Source organism: Manacus vitellinus, unplaced genomic scaffold (assembly GCF_001715985.3).
Source record: "Manacus vitellinus isolate BGI_N305 unplaced genomic scaffold, ASM171598v3 scaffold_11_pilon, whole genome shotgun sequence".
Classification (NCBI taxonomy): Eukaryota; Metazoa; Chordata; class Aves; order Passeriformes; family Pipridae; genus Manacus; species Manacus vitellinus.
Window position 1 is genome coordinate 15281482 of NW_021938895.1, and position 25893 is coordinate 15307374.

Below are 25893 nucleotides of genomic sequence, written 5' to 3' on the forward strand. Positions count from 1 at the left end.
GGATGCGGGCTGAGGCGGGGTAAGTCAGCAATCTGCTACGGATGCTGTTCTGCTGCAGTAATGTGGTCTCTAGGGGAACTCGGGCTTGATGCATGCTACGCTACCTAGGCTTCCTCCAGCCCGTCGCCTCTCTGCTGCTCTTAAATGGAGGTTACAGCTGATCCATCAGCCACAGAGCTACACGCATGCCCATCTTCTCAGCCTTCAGTGGTGGAAACTTATTAATTTCTGCCTTCGACTTCAGGCCCGTTGGTTTCCTGTCTGAAAGCATTATTACTTTTGTCCATGTGGCAAAATAATTAGCATACAGATGAGAAGGGATCCTGCCTCTGAGCCTCAGTGGCAGGAGAAGATGTGCAGTGGAAAGTTGATTGGATGAATGGAGAACAAATGGTGGGCGTTCAAAAGCATTAGGAGAGTTTTGTTGTCGTGGAGCAGGTTTGTCAGTTTTCTGGGTGAATCTCGTAAGATGGAAGGCAGGGTGGCTGGTGCTGAGACGACTGCTTGACAGACTGTGGCCTACTTGAAGGTGCACGTTTGGACTGCATGCATAGATAATTCCTTTGGACTACTTTGTTTTGCACTTCTGCGGCTTTCCCTTTGCTATTCCCTCAAGGTAAATATGTCCTTTTATCACTGTTGTTTGCAGTGCACTTTGCTGTTGTTGACGAAGTGATGGAAAGTTCAACTCTTTGGGCACTTAACAAAGGAATAGCTGGGGTTTGTACTTCTCCCACCCCAGTTCCTCAACTCATACTCCTGAGCATAGAGCTGGAGGAGGCTGAGCACCTCAGGGGGCCCGATCCTGCTCTCCCTGAAGTCAACGGGGAGTTTGACATTGCTTCCAGTGAGAACGGGATCGAGCTCTCAGTGATTGTTGTTTTAATAACGATAGCTGGAAATGTCAGATTTCTGCCTCCTATTTTCTAGAACAATGTGGGCAGATCTGTAAAATTAGCAACTACTGTTTCAATGAAAGCCCAGCTGTGATTAGCTTTGATTGGTGTGGTATGCATTTTGGCTGAAAGGAAAAAAATGCTTATTTAACACAAACTCACCAGTAATGCTAAAACCTAAGTTGTTGATTGACAAATTACTAGTGATTCTCTCAGTTCCAAATATCTCCCTTATATATGTGTCCTTACAAAGGCTTCTTTTTTGAGAGGAGAAAACAAAAGAAGAAAATAAACAAGCTATCTGTGAATTATATATTTTTTTGCCAGATAATAACACTGAGTCAGACTGGAATTCCACTTCTCAAACGGAGCATCTATTGATAGGCATTTCTTATATAATTCTGATACTGTGTATAAAATATGGGGGACTTTAACATTTGCTTTTTTTGTGTAGTCATTTAGGAATATTTTTATCCAATTTTAATGATTCCTTATCTCCTTAAAAATGGTGATTTTCATTTTAACTGACCTAATTTTGAAGCTGCAGCTAAGGTTGGGGTTAAGTAGAAATTTTTATTTGTTAATTGTCTTTACATAGTTCTTGTGACTATTGTGGAACAGTTTAATAAATTATTTGCTTTAATTTGAGTGGTGTGGGGGATTTTTACCCTTAATTATGTTGTTTTGGAGAACAACAGCTACATTTCGAAATGATGTTTAGTTTTTACCTTTCTCTGCTTTTTTATTTTTAATCGTCATTTCAGTTTTGTGTGATAGTTTATTCTCAAAAATTGCCAAACAAATAAAAGTCTTTGTCATGTCACTTTGCAAAAAAAAAGGGAAAATATTGGGAGAAACTGTTAACCCTTAGTAGGCAGTTAGCAGGTACTCCTGATGATTTATTAAGGTTGATCAAGTTTGGTATGATAAGGTTAAACTTGGTTGGTGTGTTGTCGTCTAGTGAATATGTTTGCAATATGAGGCATTTAAAAACAATTGAGATGGTAGCAGAACACTTCGAACATTAGAAATACAGAGTGATGCAAGACTGTATGTAATGAAACAGGATTTTTCACTGGGGAAAAAAAGTAATGATTATGTTTTTCTAAAAGCTACATTGATTTATCAAGAGAAACAAAGAGAAGAGTAAATGATTACAATGAGTAAATGTAGAATTAGGTACATTTTAAACTAATCTAACAATGGATTCAATTTTGTATGTATTTTACAGCTTGAACTTTCTGGAGAGTGAATGTTCTTCCCCCTCTCTCCCCCCTGTATTTTCACCAACAAGGGCAATGCTAAACATTTGCAGTGGTTTCTTAGTTTTAGATTCAAATACTAAGTTATATGCCCACATTTTCAAAAAGGGCATCAGTTTTATTGTAATAGTTCTTAGTTCATAGTGTGACTTCGTTGTTTTACTCTGTAGTCTCGGATCTTACATATTATAGAATTGAGCAACTGTGTGTTTGGAGACAAAGACAATTAAGAAAGAAGAGGCGCTACTTCAGTGTAACCAGAGGTGTATTATTTTTTCAGATTTGTTAAGGACTATTTTGAGGGTCTCCTTTTTCCTGTTCTTTTCTATTTTGTTTAATTTTTGTGTTGAAGAGGTGAATAAGATATGCAAAGGAGTATTTTGATTACATACACATACATGCATACACATATGCAGCAGTTTATTAACTAGGCATAGAAACTTTGCTGTGTGAATGGCAGAAAAGGTACTGTTTTTAAAACTGTTCTGTGCTGGTCAGGCTTTTATTTGGACTCCAAAAGAATGAAAATATAATTCTCATCCATCAACATTTCCACAGGAAATCAGCATGGGCATTTCTTTCTAAGTGCATCGCACATTTATAAAACAAAGTTGTCTGTGATAGAATCTATTTCTTGATCAACTCTGAGAACAGAAATTGTTTTGTTGAGAAATTCAGTGATGGAAAAGTACTTTGATATTAAATAGGTATATAACACTGAATATCCTCATGGAAATACTGAATTTAATACCACTTTGGCTGAGCTTGATAAACATTTGCATCATGTTGATCAACTTTCAGTAAAGATGTGAAGTTCTTGATAGTATAGTACCAGAAAAGTTTATGGCTGTGGATTACTTGCTGACCTTTTCTTTGTCGTAATAATGATGAGAAGTACTAATAAGATTATCAATGAGGTTTTAAACAGAAGAGCAGCCAGATTTCTATGGAATGAAAATGGGTACAAACCAAATAGTATCATCTTCTACACATATCCTAGATGAAAAAGTCACAGGAAGAACAAATCAAAGCTTTTGTAGGTTGTTGACAAAGATTACCTCTTTAGACTCCTTCACAGTATTGTGCTTTGATTAGAAGTACTCTACCTATTTTAACCATAGAAGAAAAAGCAGCAAAATGCAATGAAACTAAAATGAAGGGGGAATGTCTTGTGTTGGGGGGGGGGGTTGAGATGTGGAGACAGACAGACAAAAATCATAATAGGATTTTTGATTTCTTAAAAGGGATCATACTTCTGGTCATGAAAACAGTAAACATTAGATAGGATTTAAAATCTGATCTCAGATCAGATTTGCAGTGTGTATATTCTACTTCAATATGTTTGCACTGAAGCTGCAGATGTGGAGCACAGTCACTTAGTAAGGAAACTGACCAACTTGGTTATGGAAATAAGCAGAACTGCAGGGTACTCCACAGAGATCCATCCAATCAGGTCGGTATAGAACTGTCTGGTAGGTTGTAAACAATAAGAAATCAATGTTGTGTCTGCCAGTAGACCCTTTGGTTTGCTGAAACTCCCGCCTGCCTAATGCATCTGGGCAGTTGGTTTCAGAAGCCAGTTTCCTTCACGGTAAAATTTATATTTCTTGAGGGTCTATCATAACCAAATTGATTACAGCTCTGCACTAGGCAAACTGATAGCCATCTGTAAGGTCACAGGTTTCCAACCAAACCAACACTGGGGTCTGTTATTTTGTGAAGTATTAAAGGTCTGCATTTCTCATACCTTTTGTCAGCATGGCATTTTTCATCAGGAAGTTGATTAGAAAGGGCATGCTATATTACAGATGTATGTTCATTTGGCATGACTTCAGCTGGTTCAGTCTGAATCCGGCAAGTGCTGTCCATCACTTGGTGTGGTGGTGAAGAGAATCAGTGCAAAGCAGCAATTAAAAAAAAAAAAGTATTATTTTCATGATAGGTTTTAAGAAGGCTGCTGTTTTGTTCCTACTTTTCATGGGCCTGCTGCTAACCCCAATGGAAAGGGGAGAAGAGGAGAAAAGAGGGGAAAGAGGGCTTTGGAACAAACTTGTAATATCATTTTATAAAGTGACAGGCCAAATACATTTCTAATGTGGCTCCAGTAAAATCAAAAGAAAACATCTCCTTACTCTCTCGTGTTTTTGTAATTAATAAGATTGCTTACAGACAGAATGTAATGGAGAGTATAGTAACAAAGCAAAAAAAGCCTTTAGACTGCTCACTGAATGGCTAATTTTTTCCAGGCTCTCTGGTGATGTTGTTTCCCCCGTGTCGTGTGTGTGTGTGTGTGTGTGTGTGTGTGTGTGTGTGTGTGTGTGTCCCCGATAGAAACAGTGGTACTTACTTGAAAGATGTAATACTGCAATATTTATATTACATATCAATAGCTTGCTTTATTTTTCCAAGGGAAATCCCCTTTTCTCCTCCTGTCTCTAGCCAATACTGGAGGATATTACCAAGGGAATAAAATTTTATGCCTAATTTTAGTGTTCCTCTGCCTAATGTGGTGTGAATAAGTACCATGTTACAGCATTTAACCTAGTCTGTCTTTGTCACTTTCTGAGCAGTGCCTTGATTCAAATGAAATAGTCAAAATGCAGAAAGATAAGATCTCCAAGGTTTGTTATGAGGATAAGCTGTAGGGAGTAGATGTTCTGGCATTCCTTCCAGTGCTGCAGCAGGGCATTCTCTCACGTAAGGAATACTCTTGAAAGGGGTTTCCCAAGCCTCTTGTGATACTATGAATTGGTGGCTCATCCTTTTATTTCTTATCTCCTTCTTCAGAATTAGTTGTTAAATCCCGTGCATTAGTTTTCAGCACTGGTGATTTGTTTTAGTAACATTTTCAGAAATACTAGCAATTCCTCTGTTGTCTGAAGAGGAAAAGGCCCATGTTTAAATATGAGACTGTGTTTATAACAACTTGCATACATTGTGGCTGTCATGTCCTGTCCATAAATATTCAGGCTTGTTTTGGGGTATATGTGTATTTAGGAAGAAATAATACTGTTATGTCATGGAAAATGATGAGGTTAAGTGCGGGGCTTTTTATTTTCTGTATATTTTTATAGTGCTCTTGGTATGTCTAAAGAAGTTGTTATGCATTCAGAATGATATTTCTGAATTGGTTATGCATAGTTTGATTTAAAAATCCAAAAAACAAATTCCTTGGGCTTAGAGTTGACACTAAAAAGTAATGCTTGTGTTTTTTCAGCACGTGCAAGCACAAAGTCCATTCCGGGTCTTGCTAGGAAACACCCAGAGTTTACCCAGGTCAAGTTAAGCTATCCTCACACATAGGAAAAGCCCTCTGTTCCAGCAGTGGTGAGATGCCTGCACAGTTGATGTGTTACCTATTTACTAAGAGAAAAAAATTTACTAAGTTCGTCAAGAATTTCACAATCCTCTGATCCTTTGGCTGTGATCAACCTGCACCCAATCTCAAACTCCAGTTTTCATCAGACTCCAGATCTCATCACTTCCAGTGATGAATAAACATTTTTCTCAACCTTTTAAAATATACTGCATGTTTGGATCTACTTGACCTTAAGGGCTTTACTCTGTGTGGTGTTATTGGACCTCCATATTCCAGGAAAATAGCCTACTTCAGTCCTCAGGGATAGTGGGTGCAGGCCAGGCTGCAGCATTCTCACAAAAACTAAGGTGATTTTTGGACATTGCAAGTATAAGATGGAGAGGTTGTGATGAGAGGAATGAGTAACAATATCACAACAGGGAAAAAGAATCAAACATTGAGTTAAAAGGAACCTGCTAGTGGAAAAACTGAGGTTCTGTAAACCAATATACAGAATTTGGATGCTAAGGAAAATTAGAACTCCATGACCATTGGACATTTGACCTCAAAAAAGAGAACAGCCTCAAAAGTGGATATGGACAACAAGCTTGTTGAAAAGGATTACACAGAGGAGTCAGGAGGTCTACTTGAATGGAAGTCAGGAGTACTTCACGAACCCAAAAACCAGCTGGAAAAACAAAGAAAGCTCAGGTAGGTTTACTTTTATATGCTACTTCTGCTAGTTTTTTTGGGTTTTTTTACAAACTTTCTTTTACAGCTCTAAGAACTCATTCTTTCTCTTCAGTTCTTCCATCCCTCTCTTAGAATATTGTCTAGTTGTAAGAGGAAAGGAAACAAAGAAAATGTCTTTCAAATTGCTAGTTTATTTTTGCTCTCTTACAGGTACTGTCAATTATAAGTAAAAACCCCAAAAGATGGAATAGACCACACGCAATATTCATAAATGTGTTCTAAATATACATAAATGTGTGGTAGGCATGTGGAATTCCTGTGACTGAATATCAGTTCTTTGTATGGAGAGGCAAAACCAATGGCAATAAAGCAGACACCTTAGTATGCCATTAAAACAGATGGGAAACAAGACTGTAAAAAGCAGTCTTGTAAGTGGTTGCTGAAACTGTGTTTTCTTGAATAAAATGTAGCCATGTAGTAGAACTTCCATACATGCAGTCCCTTGCTTTCTGAGAGTAAACCAAAGTCAAAACATTTTTTTTATTTAGGGAAATGAAGACATTTTGATGTTGGCTCACAGAAGCTACTCACTGAATTAAACAATAGCAGCTATCTGTTTCCATTCATGGATTTTCAGGTTGATCTTTGCATGAGCATCCCCTTTTATCTTCAGGACATTGTCAGCATTTTTCAGCAAGCATTCTTTAGGTGTTGAGAGTGAGGAAGGCCTCTTCTACTTCTTCTTTTACAGTGTGTTACTGCTTCACCTTTATCAGCTCTGGAGAAGTGCTCATTGCAGAAAGGCTGGTAACATGTCTGGGCAAACTCCAGCAGCTCTGAAGAACTTTCTCAGGGGTCTCTGCACTTTATGAACAGATCACTGCCTGTTCAGTCAGAGTTACTGCCATGTTTCTGCAGTTGGTATATCTGGTAGTCCACACTCTCTGTATGCCAACTCTTCAAAAGGTGCTAGACTTTAAGTAGCCATCATTGATGGACTTTCTGAACTGCCCACTACAAGGTTGACCCATTTCATATTTTATGAAAAAAACGTTTGTGGGAAAAGGATGGAGATTTTTGTCTATGACCTGTCCAATCTAACACTGCCTTTTTTGTTTTGTTGTTGCTTATCAGTGACCTTGACTGAGAAGAAGCAGATGATGATTAGAAGAAAGAAAAGAAAGAAAAGGGTAGATCTTTTCCATAGGTCTGTTTGGCCTTTGTGACACAATATGATGGAGAGAAGGCACACTTGAATAGTTTGCTTTGAAGACTGAGCGTCCTGATTTAGCAAATGCAGGCACTGCAAAGCAGTGTGGGACAAAACACCCAGTGATTTCACTGCAACCATCACTGTGCTTCATAGACAGCTCTGCAGAGTTGGTCTCATCCCATCTACCTTCTTTCTTTACCTCCTACCTGCCTAAGAGCCAACACAGATTGCCACAGTGTTAATTCTAGCCAATTCCAGTGGAAAATAAGGGCATATGACAAGAGTGCACATATGTTAATGACTCAGGCACCCTGAACGTTTTATTTGTCATTTTATATGTTGTTTGTTACGGCTAATAAATTTTTATTTGGCAAAAACTGTGATGTATTTGTTCTGTTTGAAAAACTGTATGGAACACTCTTTACCTGTGCTTCTTACCAAATTCAGTAAAATGTGGTTAACTTGAAATTCATTTTTTTTAGCAATCATAAGTACAGCTTACTCAAAGAGCAGAACAAGCAGATTCAAAGCAGTACTGCCAATAACACATATCAGAGTATGCTTCTGAGGCTTCCAGGAATTGTATTCAGATTGACTCCTATAATTGCGCTTTTGTATTCAGAATTACAAGTCTTTCTACTCAGTGAAAGCATCTTCATTTTTGGTTTTAGAGATGTTTTTAATTTACCAAATATACATCAGAAGCCATTGAGCAATACATGTATCTTTGTTTCCAAATGCTAGGTGAATCACTTCAGGAACTAAGAAAGAAAAGATAGAGCAGCTTTTTGAGAATTACAGTTAATGAAGTAGCTATCTTTATAAATACTATGGTCTAGAAAAGTGTCTTTGCATTACTATGTTGCAAAAGGATTCCTAAAAATGTGAGCTCTACATAGATTTCATAATTTCACAGAAGTTAGGGAGCTCCCTTCACTTCATCTAACTACTCGAAAGTCTCACTTGTGTTTATGTATGAGGAAGTTAAGAGAAGTGTAAATGGGATACCTTACTAGCTAATTTGTTTACTTTCCTACACTTTACAAGAGTCACACCTTTATAGTAGCATATATTATATATATATATATATATATATATATAACGACACCTTTTTATAATATGTAAGATTTGTCAACACCAGGTTGCTAACCTCTGCTAAACAGTCAGGGTTTACAGGTTCCAAGAGCCCATATGCCACTAATTCTCAGTGTGTAAGTGCTTTTGATTTAGGGGTGCTTCCAATGAAAGGTTGATACAAACTCAGCACACAATTAAGAACTGGAATTGCAATGTCCTGCATCTAAGAGCTTTGCTTCTGCTATTGACCATGCTATATTTGCATCAAGGGCTAAATATCATGACTCTTGGTATGTTTAAACCAGTTGTGGAATGCTTCTACTTCAGGGCAAATTTAGTTTTCTGCCTCCATCTTCTACTTTTCCTCTTGAAAAATCTTCCGATAAAATTGAAGCTCTGAATGTTCAGGGAAAACAGGTATTACAATATGAAAGAGACATAAGAACTCCACTGGTTTGTTCCATATATGTTTCTAGTGGTTTTATAGATTGAGTATGAAAACATGGAAGTATTAAAATGAGGAAATGAAGGAAGAACCAGGGGCTCTCAAAAAACCCCCAGCAAAGAAAACAGGAATTGGGGGAAGCCAGGCTTAAACTCTTACAATTCCTTAAGCAGAGTTTTGAGGTCCCACAGTGCATTGCCAAGCATTTTTCCACCAAATTGTCTGGAAATTGTATAAACTATTCTGAATTCCAAAATCCTCCTGTCTAACAGAGCCATTTATGAAGAAAACTTTATTTGTGTGGACCTTCCTAAGTGCCTGTATGGAGTTCAAGGAACATCAGGATGCTGCTCTTAGGCTTATGATTTAGTTTTCGGTAGTCCTGCAAGGAACAGGGATTTGGACTCCATCCTTATGAGTTCCTTCCTACTTGAGATAATATATGATTTTGTGATTCAAGATAACATGATTTCTAGACAACCTGTGTTCCCAAAAACTGTGGAGTGGCACAGCTGCTTGCTGGGAAAGGTTTCTACTGTAAACTGGACATTAAAGATATTTGTTCTGGGAGAAAAGAGGCCTTTTCTTAGTTATCTGTAGTATTTTGATGTAAGGATGTAAGTAAGTCAGGAGATTCCACCTGGTCCTCATTTTTACCAGTTAAAAGATGAAGAGAAAACAAAAGTTTAGGACTAAAAACCGAGAAAGCAAAATCAGTAGCTTTCCTGACAATTTTTTTGTTGATACATGTTCTGAGTTTTCATATATGAGAATTACAGATTTCAGATCATAGCTTAATGCTTTTAAAGAAGAAATTTTGACCTCACTGGTAACTGTAACCCAAAAATGGCTAAAAAATGTCTCTGTTCACTCATACTGTTATTTTTCTGCTGAAACATCAAGATGTTAGAACCATGGTAACAAAAAAAAGAATTTGCCAGACAACTGTATTAGTACAAGGAGACAATACATTTGCATGGCTATGTTTACAGAGCCAGTGGCCTAATCCTGTTCCACTGAAGTAATTGAGAATTTCTTCAGGGGAAGAAAGCATTTTGTGTTAGTTTCTAGGTTTTTCAGCTGTTAACTTACTTTTCCAGTATGGCTTTCAAAGCAATTCCATTTAAGATATAATTATTAACCCATGCTTTATCAATTGAATTCTTGATGACTTTATCATTTTACCCAAAGGTCTGAATACTAGATTTGAGTTTGGCATGTCATTGCTGTAAGTAGTTTCTTGATCAATCAGTACCTTGGCTATGGTAAGCTTAAAAACAACATTCCCCAAGAGGTGTCACACCCATGACATAAGCCAAGAAGTATTTTACCATTCTCCCTAGAGGCAGGTTACTGCCCCTGTTTACAGGTAGCCTGGAACACTAATGATCAAAACAGTATCAAATTGAAAGGCATAGGATATCAGTATTAATCAACCTTTCTCTTTACTAAGCAGTGTGTAACTGATACATCCATAATCATTCTGGTGAGATCCTGACTGCTGCTGGAAAATAATCTTTTAAATACAACCAGCCTCCTTTCCTTCATCTTCCTTGAAACTGCTTTGCTTGCCTTAAACTGTGCACAGAGATTTTACTCACATAATTAAGAAAATCAGTGCAAATGAAGAACATACAATTTGCTTTAACTACTTACATTTTTATATGCATCATACAGGACAATAGATAAGTTTGAATGCATTGCTGCAAATCTTGAGAACCAGCTAATTATATATTAATAATTGCAGATGTCTGCTGGAAACATTGGGAGGAATCTTACGCTTTAGAAAACAAGATGTCTGTTTATAGACAGAGCATAGCAGAATAAAATCCTGATTCTTCTATGATTTCATAGGTCTATCCACTTAAATGCTTACAGAATTAAGGCCTAAGCATTTGAAGATTTGAGACAACATAAACTGCGTATTCACTAAAACCAGCAAACTTCAGTTTTCTTACTATGAAAAACTGAAAGTAGGACAATAATGGAAAAAATATGTCAGTATTTCTCCTTTCAAGTGGAATAGTTTGATTTTCTATTAGAAATGGTTTTTAGTACTTTTTTTATTTATGTTACAAAATAAACTACAATTAAATTCAAAATTCTTGTGTTTAAATCAAATGATCCAGTTAAACTCAAACTTTACTATTGTCTGATTTACCAAAGACCTCATTTTAAATTAATGAGAATTAATAAAATAGCCTCATAGGGCAAAATTTTTCTGGAGCTGAAATTGGAAAAGATTTACGTGGTACCATCTCTGACAAGTTTACCTAGTTCAGTGGCACCGAGATCTGTGAATCTCCAAATTTTGCCTAAATGGCTTGTTTTTCCAAGCACTCAACAGGCACTGCTTGAAAACCTCATATGTCTGGGTAGAAGACGTGAGAAGAAGGGGATTCTTTCAATGTTGGACAACTGCATTTAGGCCTAGATGGTTAAAAAATTGTTTTCAACAAAATAGCTGTGATCACTTGAGGATCATTTACAGTTGTAGAGATTCCTTATTTGTCACTGTATGGCAGAGAGGTAGAAAATAGATTTGGATACGCTTCATTGCTTGTGTAACATTGTGCAACTTCTTCTGTCTTGTGATATGCATATCCAAATTACAGTTAGCTTTGCATATAAATGAGCTGCACACTGCTTTGCAGTACTGTTATCCTGATGCTTGTGCCCTTTTTGCTCTTTTTTAGATCTTCGGAGAATCATGGAATGGTTTAGGTTGAAAGGGATCTTAAAGACTATCTAGCTCCAACCTCCCTGCCATGGGCAGGAACACCTGCCCAGGTTGCTCAAATCCCCATCCAATCTGGCCCTGAACACTTCCAGGGATGGGGCGTTTACAACTTCTCTGGGCAAGCTGTTGCAGTGCCTCATCACCCTCACAGTAAAGAATTTCTTTGTAATATCTAATCTAAACCTGTTCTGAGTTTGAAGCCATTCCTCCTTGTCCTATCATTACATGGTCTTGAGCAAAGTCCCTCTCCAGCTCTCTTTTAGGCTCCCTTCAAGTACTGAGAGGTGCTCTAAGGTCTCCCTAGAGCTGTCTTTTCTCTAGGCTGAATAACCCCAACTCTCTCAGCCCATCTTCATAGGGGGAGTGATCCAACCTTCCAGTCCTCTTCATGGCACTCCTTTGGACTTGCTCCAACTGCTCCAGGTTCTTCTTATGGTGGGGGCCTCAGAGCTGGATGCAGAACTCCAGATGGGGTCTCCCGAGAGTGATGTAGAGGGACAGAATCACCTCCTTTAACCTGGTGGCCATGCTTCTTTTGATGCAGCCCAGGCTGTGGTTGGCTGGGCTGCCAGCGTGCACACTGCCAGATCATGTCCAGCTGTTCATCTACCGGCACTGCCAAGTTCTTTTCCTCAGGGCTGTTCACAATCCATTCTCTGCCCAGCCTGTATTTGTACTTGGGATTGCCCCAGTCCAGGGGGCACTTGGCCTTGTTGAACTTCTCTGGCCCACCTCAAGCCTGTCAAGGTTGGTCAGGGTGGCATCCCTTCCCTCCAGCGTGTCCACTGCATCGCTCAGCTTGGTGTCGTCGGCAGACTTGCTGAGGGTGCACTTGATCCCACTGTCCGTGTCACCGACAAAGATATTTGTTGATACCGATATCGACCCCTGAAGAACAACACTCGTCACTGATCTCCACTTGGATATTGAGCTGTTGACTACAACTCTTTTGAGTGTGACCATCCAGCCAATTCCTTATCACTGAGTGATCCATCCATTAAATCCATGTCTCTCCAGTTTAGAGACATTGATGTTGGGTAGGACAGTGTCACAGTCTTTGCACAAGTCCAGGTAGATGACATCAGTCGCTCTTCCCTCATCCACCAACACTGTAACCCCATCACAGAAGGCCGCCAAATTTGTCAGGAATGATTTGCCTTTAGTGAAGCAGTGTTGGCTGTCACCAATCACCTCCTTATTTTTCATGTGCCTTAGCACAGTGTCCAGGAGGATTGCAAATTGACAGTGTGGCTTGAGAGCAGATCTGTGTTACCACTAGCATTTCTAACCCAGGCTACTCACTAATTTTAGAGATTTTTTTTTTTAAAACCATTTCTGTGGGCTGACAAGGAAAAGAAAGTGAGGAGGAAAAATAAGAACAGGGTTTCCTTGATGGTGGTGGATAGTATGATGTTATTGTTCAAATCTATGCCAGACACTACTGCTTGAAGGGATTTCAGGTACCACCTGAGAAGTAATCTGAAAAATAATAACGAGTAAATGTATTAGATGAGTCTTTACCAGCCTTTACCTGGTGAGCCAGGTGGAGGGATGTGGTTCCTTTCTCATTCCACTTAATGAGTTTTCTCTCTTTTCTGCCATCTCCTTATTTGCCAATAAGCCAGCAAAAGTATGTCTCCATCAAAATGGTCGATATGGGTACAGGGTGTGCAAGTATACTTGAGCTGGCTTTAGTCACTGACTTCATGCTGAAATAGCTGTAGAAGGTGCAAGATGGTTGAGATGATCCTCAGTTGGTGTTTTGTTTTTTTTTTCTTAAAGAAATGATAATAATCTGGAGCGTGAAATTTTATGAGGCTGATAGGCTTACCAAGACCAGCAATCCAGTTGGTTGAATAAGCAGAATTCGTTTCCCTCCTGTTGTGTGTTTTGCAGGTAGGCTTTTTTGAGAGCAGATTGATTATTAAGTGCCTGAGATAGCATGTTATGATCAAGTGACATAAAACATTTGTACCTGATGTACCTTAATGAAATGTTACAACTGTGTATGCTGAATTAAATAAGTGTGGAGGTAACAGTGCTTTATTTGATGACAAAAATAAAATTGTACATGTGACAGCCAGTCCTTGTAGTTAATGCTCATCCAAGAGCTTATTTTGACCTAGAGACCATATAGTATATAATTTACACATTTGTAGAAAAATTGGATTGAAAAGGATATGTGGAGGTCTAGTCCAATCCGCTTCTCAAAGGCATTCAAATCAGGATATAGCCATAATAAATTCCAAAGTTCAGTCTTCAACAGCATGCAGGTATTGTGGAAGCACATGAGAGTCTGTGAGAAGAAAGTGTATTTAAAGTCAGTTTCTTAAACTCTATTTAAATGTGATGATAGAGTATGCTTCTATAGCTATAGTGACTTCACCCCATATTGCCATGTACAGGTAATTTTATTTCTGGCATCTCCACATGTCACTGGGAATAGAAACATCCCTAGAGTCAAGAACTGACTCTTCTGTTGGATCAGGTGGCAAAAGGGAATCCACAACATCTGCACAGGTCATAAGGGAGGGAGGAAAATGCAAGCTGAAGGCCCATGTATCTGAAAAATATCTTAAAAAATCCTCTACCTACTTCCTCTGTTCTGAAAAACCATTTGGGAAAGGAAATTCTTTTTTTAATCATAGAAATGCATTTCAATTGCAAGTTAGAAAAGATACAGTAGGGATCAGTTCAACACCAAAGGGAAGATACCATGATTGGCCAAATAGGTCCTTCCCATTTTAAGTTCTTTCATATAATGACATAAATTAAATGAAAAGTGTGAAAAAATTACTTATAATATCAAAAGGAGTGGCACAAAAGAGGTAGTTGTGCTCTTCATTAGGCACAACTTAGAAACAAAATGGGAGTAGGATAGTTCAAATTGTTTGTTTGCTTGAGAGATCTCTGTATGTATTAAGAAATACATTGGCTTTAACGTGAGTATTGACACTGTGGAATAGTGAAAGCTAGTAATTTTTGTGTTTCCAGAGCAAAACATGATACTGCTCTGTCTCCTGCCTGCCTTTATGCTAGTCAGTAATGGCCCTAAGCATGCTTGGATTTGTGGATCAGAGATGACACAGAGGTGCCTGATACAAAAATAAAATGGAAACTTTGCTGTACATAGGACACAGGTGGGTTCATTTCACTTTAGAAAGGCAAAAATCACCACCTTGGACACAGCTAGGACATTAAGGATCAAACTCTTCTCTTTGTAGCACTACTGTAAATATCATGTGTCCAGTGATTTTAATGGCTGGTTTTAAAGTATCCAACTGTTGCTGCAAAAATAACTTGAATAACTTGGAAAGGACTGCAGATCTAGCTGAATGTCAGGTGTGAACACAGATTAGAGCTACAAATTTTAATTAAAAATAAACCTCCTATAATTTATAGTTTAAAAATCAAAATGTGGGAGGTCCTTTTAAAGAGATAGAGCTTCTTTCACTAAAAGCTCTACTTTTTAAGCAGGCCTTCAGACACATTTCTAACTTCAAAATACTCTGAGGTTTGGCACAATTTAGCAATTTGTAGAATCTTCACTCACCTTTAAGATTTTGATATTTTTTCACATATCACACATGCTGTGACATCTGTTTTGCACTCATAGTAAAAATGACATTGTTCTCAACAATGTCAAGTAGAGATAAACATGTAGTCATAGGGGATAGTGAGATGTAGAATCCCTTGAAGCTGTATTTTAAGACTTCATGACTGACAAAGCAGATGTGCTTTTTCTGCAGGGACCATCTTTTTCTTCTGTGTCTTTACAGCACTTAACACAAGGTGTTCAGTTGCATGACTTGGGCTGCTAGCAAGAATAACATATGCATGTTAGATATCCTGTAGAGACAAGGCTGCTGTTTTACTGTGAGTCAAGGTCAACTGTGGGTGAAGAATGTGGTGTCAACTTATTTGGCTTAATTGTGGGAAAGGCAACCTAACCTGTGTCTTTCACCGTGGGTTAAAGAGTGAAACAATGATGTGGCAATATTTTAAAAAAGCAAACAACATACTCTTTGTGTTCTCTGTATCAGTAACTACAAAGCCAAAACCATCAGAGATTGATTTATATATAGTTGTAGATATTGTGTAGTTGCCTTGTATATTGATGTCATCCTGCTGAACTCCCAGTCATCAGTAGTGTTTTACATCTGTGTGTTCAAGAGCAGGCCCAGCCCTCCTGTTGGCACAGTAAAACACAGTATTATAATTGTAGGTGAGGCACAATTCCCATTTGCCTCAAATGCAGGTATTTAACTGATCCTGTGCAGGGGATTGTTGAAGATAAGCTATTCCTGGACATCTTTTTGATGCACAGTGTACTGCATATACTGAAGACTCAATGTGCTTTAATCAGTCCAGACAATTTCAGTGGCAATCATCTCTGATTTTTGTAATGTATGGGTGTGGATCCCTGTGGCAAGCTGAAAATTCAACAGAAGTGTTAGTTAATTATAAAATTCCTGAATATATGATTTTTCTAAAAGTATTTTTGAAATGAAAGTGTAGCAATATGTCAGTCTCTAGCTACAAGCTATGGTTGTTATTCATTCTTGGAATGAGTGACACTGTTTGTTTCTTGTACCCTAGGAAAGACTATGTGGTTGCTCAATTTTAGAGAAAACTGATAGGAAAAAAAAAGGTTGCATTTATAAAGCAGAAAAATTTCTTCTAGTAATGAGGTAATACAATCTGACATATTTGATCTTGTTTTGGGATGAGCTAGGTGACCTTTTGAGATCCTGTTTCCGGTGACTGCATAGCTGCAAAAGAGAACTTGAGAACTAAAACAAGAAAGATCAATCCAAGGAAGTGAAACTAAAGGACTTGGCTGTTGAATGAGGCTGATCCTGCCTTTCTGTAGACATGGAGCAGGTGGAGACGAGCTAGCTGCTGCAGATACTGGTAATGGTCTAGTCAAGGCCGTGTGGAACTTTGTGGCGAGGAATTTATCAAGGTGCAAAGTAAAATAAACCTAAGATCTGATTAGGCTTTTAGGAAAGCAAACACTTTTGAAAACTAAGGAAGTTTTGTAGGGGAAAACAATGCTATGAAGCTACAGGTCAATTTCTAATAAAATGTATACAAGTTTGTACACATCTGGTAGAATTAATTGCATCATAGTAGCTGTGATAGTCTAGGACTGTCATAATAGACAATTTTAAAGAGAAGGATAGCTATCTTTTATTATTTGGTTACTTTAGCTAATACATTTGGAAAACAGACAAATCTTTGAAAACCAAAGCTCCTCTTTGATTCAGAATTGAAACGTTCTCTTTCACAAGTTAAAGGAAGCAGCTCTGGTCGGAAACCATGAGAATTTTAAGCATGGTGCAATGGTGCCCCTGAGTCCATCTCCACATAATACTAAAGTTACTTACAGTCATTGAGATCTGTTGGTGATTTAATGTTTGTATTTTGGTAGTGCCTAAGGCATCAGCCAATTTAGGACTTAGGAGAGGTTCCTCAAATATGGTAAATAAATGTCCTCTTTCCTAGTTTGCACTCCAGGGATGTTGGCTGGAACTGTGACTCTTTGGGGATTGATCTTTAAGTGGGCTGGTGGTTTCAGTTGCAGCAATGGAAGACCATTTTCTTACATCCAATATTTCCGACGGGAATTTAGAGATTCAAGAGCGAAACGTATCCCAGCACCTGTACATGTTTGCATGAGTGGCATAGCTTGTTTCCTGATAGCTGTTTGGATTACTGGTTGGCCCTCAGATGTACATGACCAAAGAGACTGGCAAACTCTACACACGATAGTCAGTATTTAAAGACTGATCCTTTATTGTTTGGACAAATAGAGAAGACAAGTAGTTTGAGGTGGTGAGGAGAGACAGAAGACAAGATGGTAGTTGACCCTGTTGAATATGTGAAAGAAAGAAGGATTTCTGCAACAGGCAGAAGGAGCTGCAGAACAAGTGAAGTAGCTGTTACCTGAGATAATGGATCCTGTGCCCAAACTCTGATAACAGGTAAATGTGCCTGTTTACATTGTTGATTTAGCATAGCAGTCTATTAGTGATGAGAACTTTCATGCATAGGGTTGTTGTGCTCATTATAAGCAACTCTGTGTCAAAATTGGGTCAAAACTGAGTTGCTTCAGACAATCAAATTGCTGTCATCTGCATATGTAAATACCGCATAAGTTTTTTCCCTGGTTGTGCAATTTGTTGCATTTTGATTGGTTTCAGGAGGCTGCTTGTCTTTTTAAGACTGCAGCTGTTGCTGACTAACAATGCAGGAAAAGGAAATCCTTGCATTTTTATCCCAATCAGAGTAGCAGGTATTTACATGTTCGTATTTAAATATTTCAGCCAATTTCACTAGTAATAGAGAAATCCGTGTATCCTATTGGTTGTCACTAACACTCTCCAGTGACCGGTTCCCTTATTCAGACACCCAAAGCTGTGCCACAGGAAAGCTCACCTCTGCTTCTGATGCTCTTCAACTGCCTCTGGCTTCAGAAATGTGGCAGGTATGACCAGGGCATGTATTCTAGGTGAAACTCTGGAAGTTTCAGGCAAAAATCCCAGGCAGTTTTGCTAATGACTTCAATTCTACCAGGATTCCATCACCAGAATCCAGCGTCTTTTAAACCTTTTGCTGATGATGGTTACTCTGAAAAGAACATCCCCACTAGTTCACATTAGGATCACAGGGCAAGTTCAGCTTCTGCAGCATCAGTATCAGATGCAAAGAGTGTTGAACACAGTGGAAGGACTTCCATTGCCATCTCTAAATTTTGGTAAATAAAATATAGAGGGCCCCCAAAATTGGTAGCAGTTAGAATGATATTAATTTAATAGGCCTAATATTCTTAGAGAACTAAATCAATTTTTGAACACTTTAATTCATGCTTTGAGATGATAGAACAAAATATTTGATACAGTAGACAAACTTGTAGACTGTGTTAGACATTTTTCCTTGCATATGTTCTGTTTCTTTCACATACTTTCTTTCATATACTTCCTTGCTGATATTCTCCTCTTCCTTTCTTTTTCTGATGGCATTGAATTTTTCCATTTTACAGAGTGGCTTAAAGATACCTGTAATCCCATTTTTGGTTCTTTGTGCCTGGTGCTGTGGCCACTGGCTATTAGGAAGACTTGTGAGACCTACAGATCAGGTCTTTCGCACAGATGTGTTGGAAATACATTATTATTTTCCATGTATCTGTTTTCCTTTCTCAGAAGAACTACCATTCTCAAAAAGCAGTTGTATTTCTATTATGCAGTGATGCTTGTTGAAAAATAAAAAGATCTGAAGAAAGACCACATGAAGCTATTAAAAAGTAGGTCTTCTTTCTGCCCTGTGTGATGCAATAGCTGTTGCTGAGCTGACATAAGGATAGCAGGGCAAAATCCGGCCCTTTGAACTTGTTGTGATTGCCTTCCCATCAGCACTTTGCAGTATGGGAGACAGACTGATCAGCAGAATCAGGGCTTCATCTTCTGAGCAGCACATTGTCCTTGAACCTCCTGGGGCTGGAGAAGATTCCAGGACAGCAGTCAGGTCATACTGCAGCTGAGAGTGATGATCACTCTGTCCCAGCCCATGCAAGGAGTGTTTTGGCATCTGCTTCTGATGAAGCCCTTCACCTTCTCCCCTGCTATGAGCAGAGGTGTTGCTGTGACAGATGCCTGAGGTCAAGGAGCGCATAAAATGTGAGAGAAAGGGCTTCAGGAGAGAAACCAGCTTTAAGCAGTGGATGACTTGCGTGGCTCCCATTAAAAAAAAGCCCATACCAGCAAGCCCGGTGCTTTAGCACAACAATAAAGATAACAACTGTAATTGGAACAAATGTCTGCACTTTCGTAATTAATTAATCATTAATTGCAGTGAACATTTTATAGGTCACAAATTGTTTAAAGTTAAATCTTTTCATTATGTGAAACAGGTTTATCCAAGTCGTATATCCTATCAGTTTTCTATATTGATTTTAACCATTAGTCAGTATTTTGAGAGGAAATGCACCTTAGTAGATATGTCTTGGAAATGATCAGTGTTGGCTGGAACTAAGTATAGTGCAGGTGGGAGTGTGCAATCTCTCAACCAGTACTGCTCATGCCCTGTAGTGCTGGCAAGGTAGTTCCTCTAATATGCCACTGTTTGAATAGCAGCTATAAATTTGCTGCAAGATGAGTAGTGCTTCTGTGACAGAGATAAAGCCAAGGACTATAAGTGAGATCTTTGCATTCAGCTATGCCTTTTATCCTAAACTGGACAGGGACCAAATGCATAGAGGTGAAATACCAATCCATTAAAAAACACTGCACCACTTCGATTTCAGAACCTGCAAGAACATACTGTTGCACCTCAGTATAAAGTTTTCTGTCCTCAGACATGCTGAACTAAAGCTTGATTTTAAAGAAGTGCTGAAGATGGAGGTAACAGTCAGCTCCAGCAGCAAAGGGCAGCTCTGAATGCTAAGTAATTTTATATCTTAAAGCAGGACTGCTAATAGGACTACTCTGGGAAGTCCAGATTCTAAAACTTTATTCTCACAGACCTTTATTCTCACAGAAATCTTCCTTTAAGTTTCAGATAAGGTGGTAGGAACAGAGTCCACAGAAGCCTTCTTGAATCAAGCTTTCTAGCATGTATCTGAGGATTCCGATTCTTGTGTGTTTTCCACCAAGGGTCCAGCAAAAGCTATTAGACTTGGAAGGAGGCCACAATAGGCTCAATGAATATTTTATTTGGTTTAATCCTGTGCTGGGTAGAATTTGGCAGTCTTGTAGCGAGAGGCTGCTGGCCTCGGTCGTCTTGCAAAGTCTCTTCTTGTCTCATTGGTTCCCTTCTTTCACTGTGTGTAAAAGCTGTGTTTTCATACTGTCTGATGGTGACAGAATTCCCTTAATTATCTCCAAGACTGTCACTCAGCCAAAGGGATTAATTCTTCGTTCTTGTGGGATGCGTTGTTCACTGTTATCCCCCATCAATCCCCATCTGATTGCATTGACTCCGAAAGCAAGTTTACCCATTTTCAAGGGGAAGAGGAAGGGTTATGACTGATTATCCAAAGGAGATGCCACGTCTGAACTATGTTTCTAGGAGTGCTCAATTCAAAGTGCAGATCTTCACCTACATTCTTTACACATGAAATGGAAATTACCCGCAAGTCTTCAACTATTTCCTCTAGTTTAGAGATTTTAAGGCAAGACAGGACTGTGAGGTCCTAGATCTGGTCTCCTGTATAGTACACAACAGAGGTCCTCACTTAATATTTTATGCTTTGAGCCTAGCAAGTTCCAGCTGCTTACTTTTAACTGGCTTTCCTGTGTTGTCATGTTCTACCGAAGATGCCAGATACTATGAAGTGGATATTTAATGGGTAGCTAATGGATAGTCACTGGATAAATGGTCACATTTAATTTAATAACTCAGAATTCATAGAATCATGGAATCAATTGGGTTGGAAAAGACCTTTGAGATCATGGAGTCCAACCTATGACCGAACACCTCCATGTCAACTAGATCATGGCACTGAGTGCCACGTCCCATCTTTCCTTGAACACCTTCAGGGATGGTGACTCCACCACCTCCCTGGGCAACCCATTCCAATATCTAATCACCCTTTCTATGAAGAACTTCTTCCTAATGTCAACCTGAACCTTCCCTGGCGCAGCTTGGAGCTTTGTCCTCGAGTTGCCTGGGAGAAGAGGCCAACCCCCACTTGGCTACAACCTCCTTTCAGGCAACTGTAGAGAATGATAAGGTCTCCCCTGAGCCTTCTCCAGGCTAAAAAACTCCAGCTCCCTCAGCCACTCCTCATAGGACTTACTCTTCAGATCCTTCACCAACTTCATTGCCCTTCTCTGGACATGCTCCAGCACCTCAATGTCCTTCCTGAATTTAGGGGCCCAGAACTGAACACAGGATTTGAGGTGCAGCCTCACCAGGGCCGAGTACAGGGGACAATCCCCTCCCTAGTTCTGATCCAGGCCAGGATGCCTTTTACCTTCTTGGCCACCTGAGCACACTGCTGGCTCATGTTCAGCTGCTGCCTACCAGCACCCCCAGGTCCTTTTCCACTGGACCACTTTCCATTTATGTTGTGCTTATTCCTTCATGTGACCTGTTCATACTTCTTGGAGCAGCACATGTATAAGAGTCTATATTTGTGGTGAATTTGTCACTTCAGGTGCTGTAGTGAGTTTTTCTAGATTCTGTGGCCTTTTGTCAATGAGGCAGGGATCTTCTGCAGAGTGATCTGGGGCAATTTACCTTTCTCAACTGCCCATCTGAACACATCAAACTGTTTGTCTTCCTTGGAAGAAACAAAGATGTATTAGTAGTATGAGATACCAACTACTGTACTACTCAAATATTAAGGTCTTTTTTTCCTAATCTTTTTAAGTGATAAACATGATTATGAATGCTAATGCTATACTAGTGTATGTGAGCAGGTTAGTGATGTAACCATTTAGCTTGCAATGCATTACATGAGCAGGAGCACATGCAGAACTCCAGAAAGTAGTGATTGGGAAACTACAGGCCACTTGTTTTTCCTGTTCCTTTCTTTTCCATTGAGTAAATCTGAACCTGAGCTGATAATTTTAACAGCAAAGTAACTTTGCACTGGAAAAAGATGCTGCTTCTTCTCTTCCATATTACTCAGTGTTTTCAAAGAAAGAGGTATCCAGACAGTTCAACTGCCAATGAAGGAGCCATCAAAGGAAATTTTCAGGATTCTTTTTATAAAAACCACACATTATTCATATGCGTGTTCTTAACTCCTGGGGCAACTATGAGGTTAATTCAGGAACCTTAGCTATTTCACCGAGGACTCATCCTGTTCAATGGGGAATGAATTATCTTAATTTACAATTGCCATAAAATAAAATTTCACATTCATGCAATTGCAGTGGATCAAGTTAACTTCTTATTCCAAAACAACTTGTTCATACACATGACTATGTAGATTTTAAACCCATAATTTTTCAAAATGTTATAATAGTTAAGAAAGACTTTTTCAGGCATTTTCTGTGGTCTTTGATGTGTATCTAAGACCTACGATGAAGATGGAGGATTTTAGATATAGTACTGGTAAAATTATCAGTTGGTATCTGTCTATAGAAAAATTGTGTTTTTACTGTGGACAGTTTGGAGGACAATTTTGGAATAGGATAAAATTCTGAAGAGCATTTAAAAAATATTAGCAGATAATTTATATTAGATATCCTATAGCCAAAATGTGCACCTCATCCTTGGATCTCATTTGAGATACACTGGTCTGAAATTAGTAACTTTCCAAGTATTTCTGGTCAAGACCTGGTTACATTTCTTTCTTACATACTAAATGCAGCACTAAGAATGATACCATTGAAACTATTGAAATGAAAAGGAGTCAAGGGATACATGCTTAATCTGGTATGTTTTAGTATTTTTACTGGCTTTTTACATGGCTATAAATAGGCATAGTTATACGTAACCAATCTTCTTGATAAAAAGTTCAAAGCAGTTTTGTAATTAGTGCAGAATATGTGTTACTACTGTGGAAAAAACAGAATCACCTGGTCTCATAGAGACCATAGAGAAAAATGCACTTGAATCTCTTCAAATGCAGGTTAACATATCTATATGAGCAGCTGAAAGCAGTCTTGAGATAATGTTTCCAGAATATGTTCTTTGGCTTGTGTAGATACTGTGACTTATGTGAAAGGTAATAATGGACTAGTGTGTAGAATAGGGAACCTGAATGTTTTTGTTCGTGTTCTTGGATCAGAACTGGATGTCAGCATTATATCCCACATGCTCAAGTTATTGTAACTTTGCAATATCATGCCCAGGACTCGGTGCAATTAGCCAGGCCTTTGTATGGACAGCACCCTCAGGCACATGGAGTGAGTTTTGGGGTTTTCCTGTACAGGGCCAGGAGTCGGACTTTGGTGATTCTTGTGGGTCCCTTCCAACTTAGGATACTCTGTGATTCCATGATCTTGTTTTGTGTTTTTTGTAATTCATTAACACAGACATTTTTTGAAATACCCCTCAGATATCCATGATTGGGCACAGTTAAACACAAGATGCTGAACAGGACAGAGCAATGTTCTAATGTACAACACAATTTATTCTTTGATACAGTAGTTGCTTTAGGTTATAATATTATTGAAACCTTTTGGCAGCTTGGATGCTAATAATGAACAGTCTCTTGCTTGGCCCAGTATTTTTGCTTTGGTTCTTTGAGAGTACTCGAAAGACCTCATAATTAGCTTTTTTCCCACAAAAACATTGAACTTCACATTCACACATAGACATGCAGTCAATAAAGGCAGAAATGCCCCTGTAGATATTGAAGAAGTTGATAAATTTTCTGATGAACAGAAAATTTATTACTTGTATTTCACAGTGCTGTTAAAAACAAGGTCGTCATAATAAGAAGAGTTTATGTTGAACTTACCAAAGATTAGCAGTATTGGTGGAAAACAAGAATCTGCTGTGACTTTAAATGTTTACATTTGGTGTCTGGTGGCAGGCACTGAGGTGATCGCCTCGTGTTGGGAGTCCACAGCGAGCGCCAAGTTCTAAGGGAATTTAGAGGGAGGAACACTCCTGGAGTGTTTGTAGAGTGCACCGAGGGATAAGTATTTGACCTTTGGATATGGATGATAGGGCAGACAGTGGCCTCTAGAGGACGTTTTTGGGTACAGACGATCGTTCTCGCTGGTCCTGAGAGGCCAGAGACTCCTGTGCTATTTTGTACCTTCTTATAAGTGACCTAGTTAGATTTGTCGAAGCAGCTGAGGACGATGAGAAAGTTTAGTGGCACACGAATAGTAGAGGACATGACTACAAGGGAGCAGTGATTGTTTGGAAAGAGATGTGACCAGTACTACCTGGTAGCCTGCAAAGAGAACAGTAACTAACAATGCCTTTGGGGTCGGGCTGGTCTAAAGCAGCAATGAGCTAATCTACACTATGTCAAATAGAAAATATGCCATTAAATTAAGTTAATTTTCAAGACATGCACTCAAAGTTTAACCTGATAGTTGATGTCTTCACAAGCATTCACATACATAGTATGTCTACTGTGTATGGAAATTGGATTTCTCAAGTAAGTAAAAGAAGAAAAAATCTTTTCATATTGTTTGAAAGATAAGCTTGTTTGTATTTAATGTGGTTTTCTTTATTAAATTGGGGTTCAGTCTTTAAAATGTGTTTATTACTGCTTTTCTGTTTATTTGACATTTGAAACATTTAACGATGTAGTTGCCAAAGAAAAAACTATCTAATGTCCTGATATAGCATTTTAACATGTCCTTAATCTGAAAAATATTAATAGTCCCATTGAACGGAGAGAGGGTATTAATGGTCTACAACTGAGTATTTTGGTCTTTGAAAGATTTAAGACTCTCTGTCTTTACCTTAATAGACTTAGACTGGCTGTCCAATAAATTCCATCATGTGCTCCAAGTAAGAAATTTGAAAAAAATGAAAGAAATATTTTAATAGGGTTTTTTTAATAGTCACAGTAATTTTATGGGCTTCTTGTAATATAATGATTGTAAAATTTTTGAACAGAAGTGTAATTTTCAAGCTGTTGGTACTTATTTAATGTGCAAAATGTTTATTCCTCTCTTAAGAAACTGAGCAGCTAAGATTTAGTAGGTGATTTCTTTTCTCTTCCAGCCCTGTGCTGTCAAACCAGGGCAATGCTATGTGCTTCTGTTTCACCAAGGGCTATTTGATGCATTCTGAGGTGGTCCAGAGGGCTTGTTTACAGGTTACACATGCACTTTGCTCTGCATGTTTGTGCCCTAACATTATTTTAACAATAAAGCTGACTGGCTATGAAAAAAAAGAGCAAGATTGGAACTGATGCAGCTAAATTGCGTGTAAATGTCACTTCAAATTGAAAGCATTTGCTAATCATATGCTGAGAATTAGTGAAGCCCTGTGTTCTGGCTCTAGTGTTTGCAGCAATTCCAATCCCAGCAGGGTGAACAGCCTGCGTGATCTGTCTCTGCTGACTTCTGTCCCCTGCTGCTCTCCTTGCAGACCCCCCCTGCACTATTGTTGTTTCCCCCTTTTCAAAATGTAAGTGTATCAGAACCATATCAATACTAGGAAGAATTAGAGAGAAGGCTGTGTGGTTATTCTGATGTGGATGTTGCAATGAATTCATATGAAGTTTGAACGGTACACCTGACTGTTGGTCAGCAGTATTGCTTTCTCCATGGGACAGATGTCTCCAAGTGAGATTAATGTCCTAATTTTCCAGTGCAACTATACTACTCTTACCAAAATCTAA

General features: G+C 38.7%; 1 protein-coding gene across 18 annotated transcripts in view; it reads left to right on the plus strand.

Annotated features, from left to right (window-relative positions):
- The window catches only part of MYT1L (myelin transcription factor 1 like), a 299550-nt gene that overhangs the window by 6703 nt on the left and 266954 nt on the right, over positions 1-25893 (plus strand). For 16 of the 18 annotated variants that reach the window (XM_018088864.2, XM_018088857.2, XM_018088866.2 and 13 more), the window contains exon 1: positions 48-616. The exons of 1 other annotated variant lie outside the window; for it this stretch is intronic. The gene's annotated coding sequence lies outside the window, so the exon portion shown is untranslated. Of the gene's footprint in view, positions 20-47; positions 617-25893 lie in introns of those variants that run through there. One more of the 18 variants, XM_018088858.2, reaches the window with a different exon arrangement.